General features: G+C 35.7%; 1 long non-coding RNA gene and 1 pseudogene across 1 annotated transcript; one reads left to right on the forward strand and one right to left on the reverse strand.

Moving 5' to 3' along the window:
• Positions 1–933: 933 nt before the first annotated feature.
• LOC113362222 lies at positions 934–4,234 on the forward strand. The gene is made up of 3 exons (XR_003365641.1): positions 934–1,849; positions 3,259–3,390; positions 4,161–4,234. It is a non-coding gene; the product is annotated as an uncharacterized LOC113362222 (long non-coding RNA).
• A 2,044-nt stretch (positions 4,235–6,278) lies between these two features.
• On the reverse strand, positions 6,279–7,127 carry LOC113360790 (annotated as a pseudogene).
• Between the last annotated feature and the right edge of the window lie 2,544 nt (positions 7,128–9,671).

Here is a 9,671-nt window from a genome sequence, read left to right on the forward strand (position 1 = left end):
TTTTTCTCTCGAAGTCGCCAGAAAAGGGTTTGTTTAAGGTTTCAGAGAATATTCCATGGAATCTTACCTATGAATTCTGGTTATATTCATCGTTCTTACAAAGTTTCCGACTTATAGTAGTCAAGGTTTCGAGCTCGGAGCCACTTTCTTTCTCGAAGTCACCAGAAAAAGGTTTGTGTTAAGGTTTCAGAGAATATTCCATGGAATCCTACCTATGAATATTGGTTAGGTTCATCGTTCTTACGAATTTTCCGACTAGTTTGAAGTATGAACCCTCACGAATCTTCTTGGTTCAAAGTTTGTATGTCCTAATACCACATTTGAAGTTCGAATCGACACTGAGCTTCATATTTATCGATTCCGATGATGTATCATGGTAAGTTTAAAGTTAGAACCCTCCAGAGATTCTTGGTTCATAGTTTGTATGTCGTTATATCACAATTGAAGTTCGAATGGACACTGAGCTTCATATTTATCGATTCCTATTATGTATCATGCTAAGTTTGAAGTCATAACCCTCCCGGAGCTTCTTGGCTCAAAGTTTGTATGTTGTTATATCAGAATGTCGATAACAATGTCCTAAATTTATTAATATTTTTTTTGGATTTTTTTTCATGTCGTTGATAATTAAACCAAAAACATGAGTTTATATTAACACAATGAGAAAGCACAAACAAAAAAAAATTGCCTTGATCCGTATGACAATCTTAAATCAAATCTTCACCGTTCATTGATTTTCATGATCCTTATGAAAGCATTTTAATCACCGTCCAAGTTCTTTTATACAAAATGGTCAAAAAAATATTCTCTCACTTCCCTCATTTTTTTCTAATCTTTCTCTCTCATCTTCTGCCTTTCTCTTCCTCTCATCTTCACAAAAGAAAACCAAAACTCACAAAAACCTCAACTACCACCACCAAATCTCTTTTTCGCTCACTCTCTATGTAAATAAACTTATGGAAGTTGTAGATTTCAAACACTAGATATCAAAACAAAAGTAAACACCCCCAAATCTCAATGTTGAGATGAGAAAAAACTAACCCTAGATTTCAATGTTGAGAGAGGTAAGGAAATGGAGGCGCAGTTTCTCAGAGAATTAGAGAAGAGAGATGAACAAGATTATGCAGGTATTGATAGTGAAAATGGATTCGTGGGTTTGGTTCTGTTTCTATTAGAAAGAAATGACGAAGAACAAGTGCTGCTACTTCCATGGTTGAATCTGTGGTTGATTTGAAACCAGTTTTTTATTGAGGAAGAAGATGAGCTCGATTTCAAGAATAAAAGATGGGTTTTAATGGATTTAAGTTAACAACAGGCGTGGATGAAATAATTATGAATCTGGTGATATAGAAGTGGAATTGTGAAGAGAAACACAGGAATTTTGGGGAGTAGATGAATGTTAGGACAAGGGTTTTCGAACTGGGTTGGATGGTGTTGATGGTGTTAAGATTGAGCTGCAGTTCAAATTGGTTTTGATGTTGATTGTCATGGGTTAGTCAGTTGCAGGAGATTGGTGGTAGTGAATCAAATGCTAAATAATAATAAAATCATTCAGAGAAGTAAAAGAAAATGAAAGATATGGATTTTGGTATTGGACAACAGATGCCGGTGGAAGAAGAAGAAACAGAAGCAACAACAGAAATTACAGAACAGAGTGAAAGTGGATTTAGAGATAGATAAGAGGATTTGGTTGATGAATTGAAGAAGAAATCTTTTGAAGAAGATTGGAAATGGTGGAATTAGTAGTATGGAGAACGAGTATATTTACAGACATCATACACACGATGGAATGAGAAATAATCGGTGTAGTTCAGCTCTTGTTAAACATATTAAAGATCCTCTTCATCTCGTAAGATCTCCATCTCTTCTTCTTCTTTACGATCATCACTTTATAGATCTTGCAATTTCTTCATCAATTTTGCTTGTTTTGATTTCAATTTTTGTTTTCTTATCTTTTCAATTATCTTCAATTTTTATTTTTAGCTTTGATTATGGTTTGCATCCAGTTTTTAGTGTAATTGAGGTACAGGGCGGGGAGAGTTGAGCTTTGCTGTTTCTTGAAATGCGAAATCCGGCTGCTCTTTTGCCTCTCTGTACTCTCCAAAATGCAAATGTCATATGTACAGGCTTCCCCTGGCTTAAGCCACCCCTAAAAAAAAAATTTAGTTTACATACTACCAAAATATACCAAATTTAGAGCCAAGCCAGGGTAAGAATCAAGAGCCAAGCTAGGGTAAAATCCAATTCAACCCAAATGTACGAGTAAAAGGAAACACAAATATCTTCGCTTGTGTTTCATCGAGCGGGAGAAAGAGGGGAAAAGAAGAAAACTCAAGGTAAGGTAATTCTAGTGATTTAATGTGATCTAATGGGTGGGGTAATGATGAAATCTTAGCTTACATTCATGAAAAAGAACTTTTCTTAATTTTAGGTTAATTTTACTAGGATTCGTTCAAGAAAATTTGATTGTTATTAGTGTAATTTACTAATCTTAAGTGAATATGTGATTTGATCAATGGGTTCAACTACATGCACACCCTAGTTTTAATCTGAGTTAATTAAGGTTGTGAATGCCACCATATGTATAAGAGAATATTACTATTTACTAAGTTGGGGTTGAACATCGAGATACCAACAGCTGCAAGTAGCTCTGCTTGGGGTTCTAGGAACCTGCAGCAATCTGTGCCTATGATGTTGCAATGTTTGGATTGAATAACTGCACCGGTCCGTTTTAATTTGTTGCATCTTTTATTAACTAACTATCTAGTTTATGTTTATGTTTCTAAGTTGGTCATGGTTTATCATTTGTTACTAGTCACGTAGTTTTTAAGCTGCTAATGTATTTGTTCATATTCTAAAAAGTTAAGTTGATCGATATAATATCGCTGAAATACTAGTTTATTATTACGCAGTGAAATTGAGTATGATTCAATTTTTTTATCTAATTTTTGTTGTTGAATCATTAGTTGTGGTCTTTACCATTCATGTGGTTCATTAAGCCTCCAAAATAGGTAACCCAGAAGGCCAGAATTGAAACCTAACAGTCGAGCATAAATATTATCCAAACGTAGAGACTTGTTCTTACAAGTTACAAGTTCGTTTTTTTTTGGACATGCACACCCTTTTTAGTGTTTCAAGAGACTAGAGTTATACCATCTTTGGTCCAGCTTATTTCTGTTAGTGGTAAGCTTGTAATTTGAATTAGTAATTTTTACATTTTTATCATCAATCTAGTATTGAAACAACTGAATTTTTCAGGGGATAGGGTACGATGCCGACTCGCAGTCCACCATCGAAACTCAAACGAGGAAAATTGGAAGGGTTTTACAAGCCTATACCTAAAGAAGCTCAGAAAGGGTTGCTGGGAACTCTGCAGTTGTCATTGAATAGGTATGCAGTTGTCACTGAATAGGTAATCCTCTTTTTATTTATTCCATCGCAATTTTTTTTTTTTTTACGTGCGCATAAATTTTTCCAAGCCACCCCTAGTCTTCAATCCTGGTTCCGCCCCTATGTCAGTTCAAGTGTTGTATAACTTGTTGCAAACTTTTGGCATTTTTCAAAATTTTCTCTGTATGCTAGTGAAACTCAAGCTTCTAATTGTTTTTTTCTTTCAAGGTTTTTGGGAGTTTGTTGATTGTATGTTTTTAACTAAAAGATCACTTGTCTTGTTTGTTGATTTTTTTACCTTTTCTCGCTTAAGAAAAGAGAGATTTTGTCGGGGAAAGACTGTCTTCAGAAGTTTAGTGAACTAGTGCTGCATCTCCCTAGTCTTGTGGTTCATTCTGTTGCATGATTATTATGTTCAATGTTTTTCTCCCGTTTCTTCGGAAAATTCTGATTCCTATTGATCATTGAATTCCTCCATTATTTGCTCTGTACCTTGAGTACATTTCTGGCTATGGTGAATTGGATTAATCCAAACTTAGGTTTAGTATTCAAAAGAAAATATGGACAATTGCAGTAGACGTATGCTTAGGGTCACCTGTGGAATAAATTCTGGCCCAGTAATTAACTGGTAACCACCATATCTTGTGATCTTCACATGAAAAGTTCAATTGTTGTGCATAAAGATTGAACTTTCTTCCTTTTACAAGCGTGCTAGACTTTTGCTTTATGATCGGGTAGTTTCCTCAATTTCTTTTCTGTATTTCATATAGATCCTGTTGCCGAAAACATGTTTCACTGGCCAGCAACAATAATGGGTCCCCCAGAAAGTCCTTACGCAGGAGGAGTCTTTCTAGTTCCACCAAAGGTAACTCTTGAATTGACCAATGAATATATCCCTGGTTTGCTTTTTCCTTAAGAAGATTAATTTTGAATTTTGAGACTTCTAGTAGAGAATAACTGAAACTGTATCATGTTAACTTGGTGGCTGGTTTAATGTGAATGCCTTATCGTCCTTTTCAATCTTTTGTTTAACTTATCTGTTTATTTGTTGTTCTATCTACTCTGTAGGTCTTGCACGCTGGAAATACAAACAAAAATGCCTTCAAGGCACTTATTGTTGGAGAGTACTCTGGGATCAGAGTTGATCTTGTTAAGGATTTTGAAATGGGGGTTTTTAACAAAGCTCCAGAGTTTCTTAAGATGAATCCTCTTGGAAAGGTACTATCCTTTAAATGTTCATATTTTTTTTTTAAACTCATACTCCCCATCATTTGCTTTAGATTTGGTGCTTGTACATGTTCGATTTTGTGTAGGTTCCAGTACTTGAAACACCTGAAGGTGCCATATTTGAGAGTAATGCTATTGCTCATTATGGTGAGTATATATACATTAATTTTAGTTTGCTGGTTGGAGAATTGTTTTGGTACTTATTAGTTCTCATTCTTCCTCTGTTGCATTTGCTTCTTTAACCGAAAACAGTCCGCTCTTAGCATGTTCATCCATTGACATGGTAAATAGTTGTATGGTTTGTACAATGGTTTGATTTGTTGACTGAAAGTGGCAAACACTACACCAAATTCTGGGATAGTAACATAGATGAGCCGTTACTAAAACGGGTTTTAACGGCTCTCGCATGTTGCAAAAGTGGGTGTGATATTTCTTTTGTAACGGAGTTACGAAATTTTGTTTTAAGGCCTTAGTAACAGTTGTAACCGTTAGAATTGACACGTGGTAACAGCTCAAGTCCTTTACGAATTTTTGCAACAACATGGTTGTAACATATCTATATCCGTTACGAATGTTTTTGTTGTATTATTGCCGGTCAATATTGATCTGGTCAAAATTGGTCAGTATTGACTAATTTTATGTCGGAAATAAGACAAAATTTCTGTTAACCTGTTTCATATCATCCACATTCAACAACCAATTCATGTCACGTTCAATAATCAATTTACACTACAATCAACCAATTCATGTCAGAGAACAATAAAAATTCTTCCAAGTACAATTTTATTTTTGTTAAGTACACAAATTCTTCTGAGTACCAATATTTTTTTAAGTATCAAATTCTAAGGTAATAGATAGAAACTAAGTTCCAAATTTCTAATGCAATACATAGAAACTTACTAACTTCCTACATAGAATCTGATTGGTCCAGCTGCCCATCTCGACGATATTAAGCACAATCTTGCTCCTTTGCAGGAAAGAAAGAAAGACATTATGGCAACCTCTTCAACTATCTCAACCTATTAAAAAACATCATAATCAATTCAATGTAGCAAGAGTTGGTAAACACTAATTTAGATGGAACTGAGAAAACAATGACAAACCTTCTCTTATTTCTTCTTCTTCTTCCTCCCAAGTTCTTCAGTTGTTTCCACCTAAAACCACCAATCAAATTTCAGTATATACAACTATCTTGATATCACGAAGCTTATAAATATACCTTATTCACCCAAGGAACCACCTAGGTTAAACTGAAAGATATTACCATGGCTAAGAACATGTCAAAAAATGGAAAGCCAAAGCAAAATATTCTACATACAGGAAACATACAAGTAAGATGTGATGTGACCTATTATGGGATTAACTGAGATGTGATCCTGTAGGGGACTATAGATCCATCAAATTTTCTTACTAACAATGTCTAAGGAGTGAAGAGTAACAGTAGTTCACGACGAAGTGCAAATGCATAAGAAAATTTGCAACAATGACAAGACTATCAATTCTTCAAACAGGACAGATACGTGTAATGCTCGAGTGTGTAAACTCTATTTAACACGGTTTTCCCATGAACAAGGTTGATTGCTACCAAGAGAAAGGAGAGAAGAGCCTAATAGGAAAAAAAACCAGGCGGTAGAGAACACTAAGAATTTCAAGATAATGGATAATGTCAAAAACAGAAATTGTAGGGATACAGTATTTTAGCTCTCCCTTACAATATCTAGGAAGCTGCTTTTTCCTCGTCGGCTTCGGCTTCGAATGTCTCTCCATCCATAAGCTATGGCACATCATCGTCATCCTCTTCAGGGATTGTTCCTGGAATGACACCTGCACCACCAGGCATCTGCTTCTGGAATTGTTCTGCAAGTTTCTCAAGTTGTCCAAGTTATCAGGTCCTGAAAAAGTAACACCAAGTACAGGGCATATCGTTGTTTAAACACCAAACACCAGTACCAACAATGATATTCGGAAATGCACAAGAAAACACGGAAAACTTACTCAATTGGTTGATAATTCCGAGTAAAAGATCTTGCAATTCTGAAAATACACAAAAAATAACCGAGTAAGTTTTCCAAACAACAACGGACATGCGAAACACATAAATTATGGTCACAGTACTGTTAAACCACAGAGAAGCACCAGGATAACTTGTATATCTAGTAATCACTTGACTAAGCATAGAAATTGATGTCCGAAGTATATGATCCACAAAATGAAACAAATATTGTTGGTGCATTAAACATTAACATAAATAAGAATGAATTCTCGTGCTAGAAAGCTAAACAATGATAATGGAGGAGCTTACTCTTTGTTTGAGGAGAACCACTAACAACCCATGTGTTGGCAGCGATTGCACAATTACATATAGAATCATGAAGGCCTTCATGAAGACGGATGATTACTAAGATGTTTCTTATAAGATATTCCTCTGTGACCGAAGCCTGGCCATCATTGAAGAAACTCAATTGACTATGTAAGTCTAAAGTAAATGAGCAATGACAAAGTCTAGACATACTCGGAGAAGGCTTATTCGGTAATATAACTATACTCTTTAATGAAGTAATTTTAGTTGATTTGTGAAGTCAAAAAGAGGTCTCAGTAGACATGTAAAGTCAAAAGAGAACCTCATAGACTTAGGGAAGTCAACAGAAAAATTAGTGGTCCTTTGACGAAAGGATTTTCTAAAGAGATAGTTCGTAATTATACATCGAGGGGGAATGGGACTTAAGCTCATAAAATAATAACTTGCCATGTAGGATACTCAACCTTGTTGACTGGAGATCCCAAGATCAAGGTTTCGAATGAGACAACTAATTTGTGGTGGGTAAAGGTAAACACTATCAGAGAATTAATTCTCTGTCCCTTCCCTATGGTGTAGATGTGATAGTGTGACTGCATGTGAAGGATGACTTTTAATAAGTCTTAATGAGTTTTATAGTTTCAATTTAAGATTGAAGTGGGGTGTAGCAGTGAACACTCTTGATGGAACTGACCTATCTGAATGAGGAAGTGGGTCGCTTCCTATGAGAACATGAGCTGATTCTCTAAAGCATTCTGAGAAACAAGACGTCCAGGGCCAAAATGGACACAAAGGCAGAGCTTGGCAGCAACCTTGGAGATATCATGTGTGGTTGTTATCGCGAGTTACACCAAATGTTAGACAGTTCAAGACCTTATGGATACTGGCTAATAAGTAGTTCAGGTAACCTCTCACTAAGCAAAGGTTCAAGACCTTATGGACACCTATGCCTGTTCGTGATATTTCCTATGTTTTCGTGTTTTATCGTATTTTCATTCATGTGGGGGATTGTTGGAAAAACCACCGGTTTTATGTGAATAAAAATTCTATTATAAAACGGTTTTTTCAAAATAATTAAAATTCTATTATAAAACGGTTTTTTCAAAATAATTAAAATTCTATTATAAAACGGTTTTTCAAAATAATTACAATACCTTCTCTGATTATCTCTTAGTTTAATTTGGGTAAGTTTTTATCTTACATATATTTATATGGAATTACACTAGGGTTTTGGAGATGGAGAAGAGAAAACCTATCTATTGAACCACCGTTGTTGTAAACTTCTTTTTCGTTTTTCTTTATTTGATACGAGGGTTTTAAGTGCGAACGAATCGTGACTTTTTCCGCTGCCAAGTTCTAGAAGGACAAGTTTGAATGTGCCATTCAAACTTGTTAAGATTGTTGTATCTTGGAGCCAGATGTACCCGTAGGGCTATAGCATCATCTTTTCAGAGTATAGCCGGGCATTCTTGTCTTAAGGACAGTATGTTGAACATGCGCCTCAATCTACCATTATAAGTTTCTTCTTTATGTGTTTAGCAGGATGTTCAAGACATCAACAGATGACTAAGGAGAAGACACAAAAAATCAGATAAGTGCCTCTTATATTATTTAGTTGTATGATTAATTCTAATTGTTATTCCCCAACAATCTTAAGACAAGAGAGTATATTAGAATAACAATTAAGAAAGAATCGAATTGGGTTTGATAAGTAGCTCGTGTACTATACACATCAACTGTTTTTCTTTTTTAAGTTTACATGTGATCGTGATGAACCTAACTGGTTAATATGTGCTTCAAATCAGGGGCCTATATGGGATATCTTGAATATCCTCTAATTTCGGCGGGTCAATCTGATAATACTCGTAATAAAGCAAGCCAGTAAAGCTGTTGGAGCATGTGCTTATTATAGATGTTGAAGCGTCCGCGGCTAGGTGTTACAGATTCGTTTGGTGGTTCATAGATCGTTGTAGATGCAACCACAGAGGCGTATAAATCCAACCTCCGACGTTTGGAAGAAAATAAGCTTTTTAGATGGCTATGGGCCTATGATGGATGCAGATCAGATGCTTTTAATGTTTTCTGGGTTTTCTTCTTTTGATAGTCTTAATAATCCACCTACACCATCAGCCAGAGAAGAGTTTGTTGTCCAAATTCTAGATTCTACAAAGGACTCTCGGCTTTAGATCCAACAAGCAATTACTTAGGATCACCATTAGTGGTAAATTTGACGGTTTGAGCATCTGTCAAGATCCGAAGCCATGTTGACATTTTTTCTACAGAATTAGAGCCGTCGAAACAGCTTCAAGTGAGACATCTTCATGGATTTTCGATAGTCACCACATGTTTGTTATCTTTGCAAATGCATCAAAATTTGGACTTGATGTTTGGGAGAAGAAGTTGACAGCATCAATTGTTATAACTGTTTGGTGGTCAGGCGCTCCAGTTGTTGTTTATGGCCTTCCTCATCATCCTGTAATAGAAACTCCGAAATCTTATTTCCCGGCCTAATAATGATTTGGACATTATACATACGCTTGTTACTTATAAGACTAATTACATGACACTTACTTGCCCCCTTACGGAGGCCACTCCTGGAATTTTCAAAGGCTTCTTTCGTTATCAACCGCAAACATGACGTTAGGATCCCTAATGTAGCCATCCCACTCAGGAAATTCTACATTTGTTTCGGAATATAATTCAGTACTGACAAGTGACTCAAAGCATTTGTAGGTGTTAGAAGTCATTAGAAGTGGCA

This window comes from Papaver somniferum, chromosome 3 (genome assembly GCF_003573695.1).
Source record: "Papaver somniferum cultivar HN1 chromosome 3, ASM357369v1, whole genome shotgun sequence".
Classification (NCBI taxonomy): Eukaryota; Viridiplantae; Streptophyta; class Magnoliopsida; order Ranunculales; family Papaveraceae; genus Papaver; species Papaver somniferum.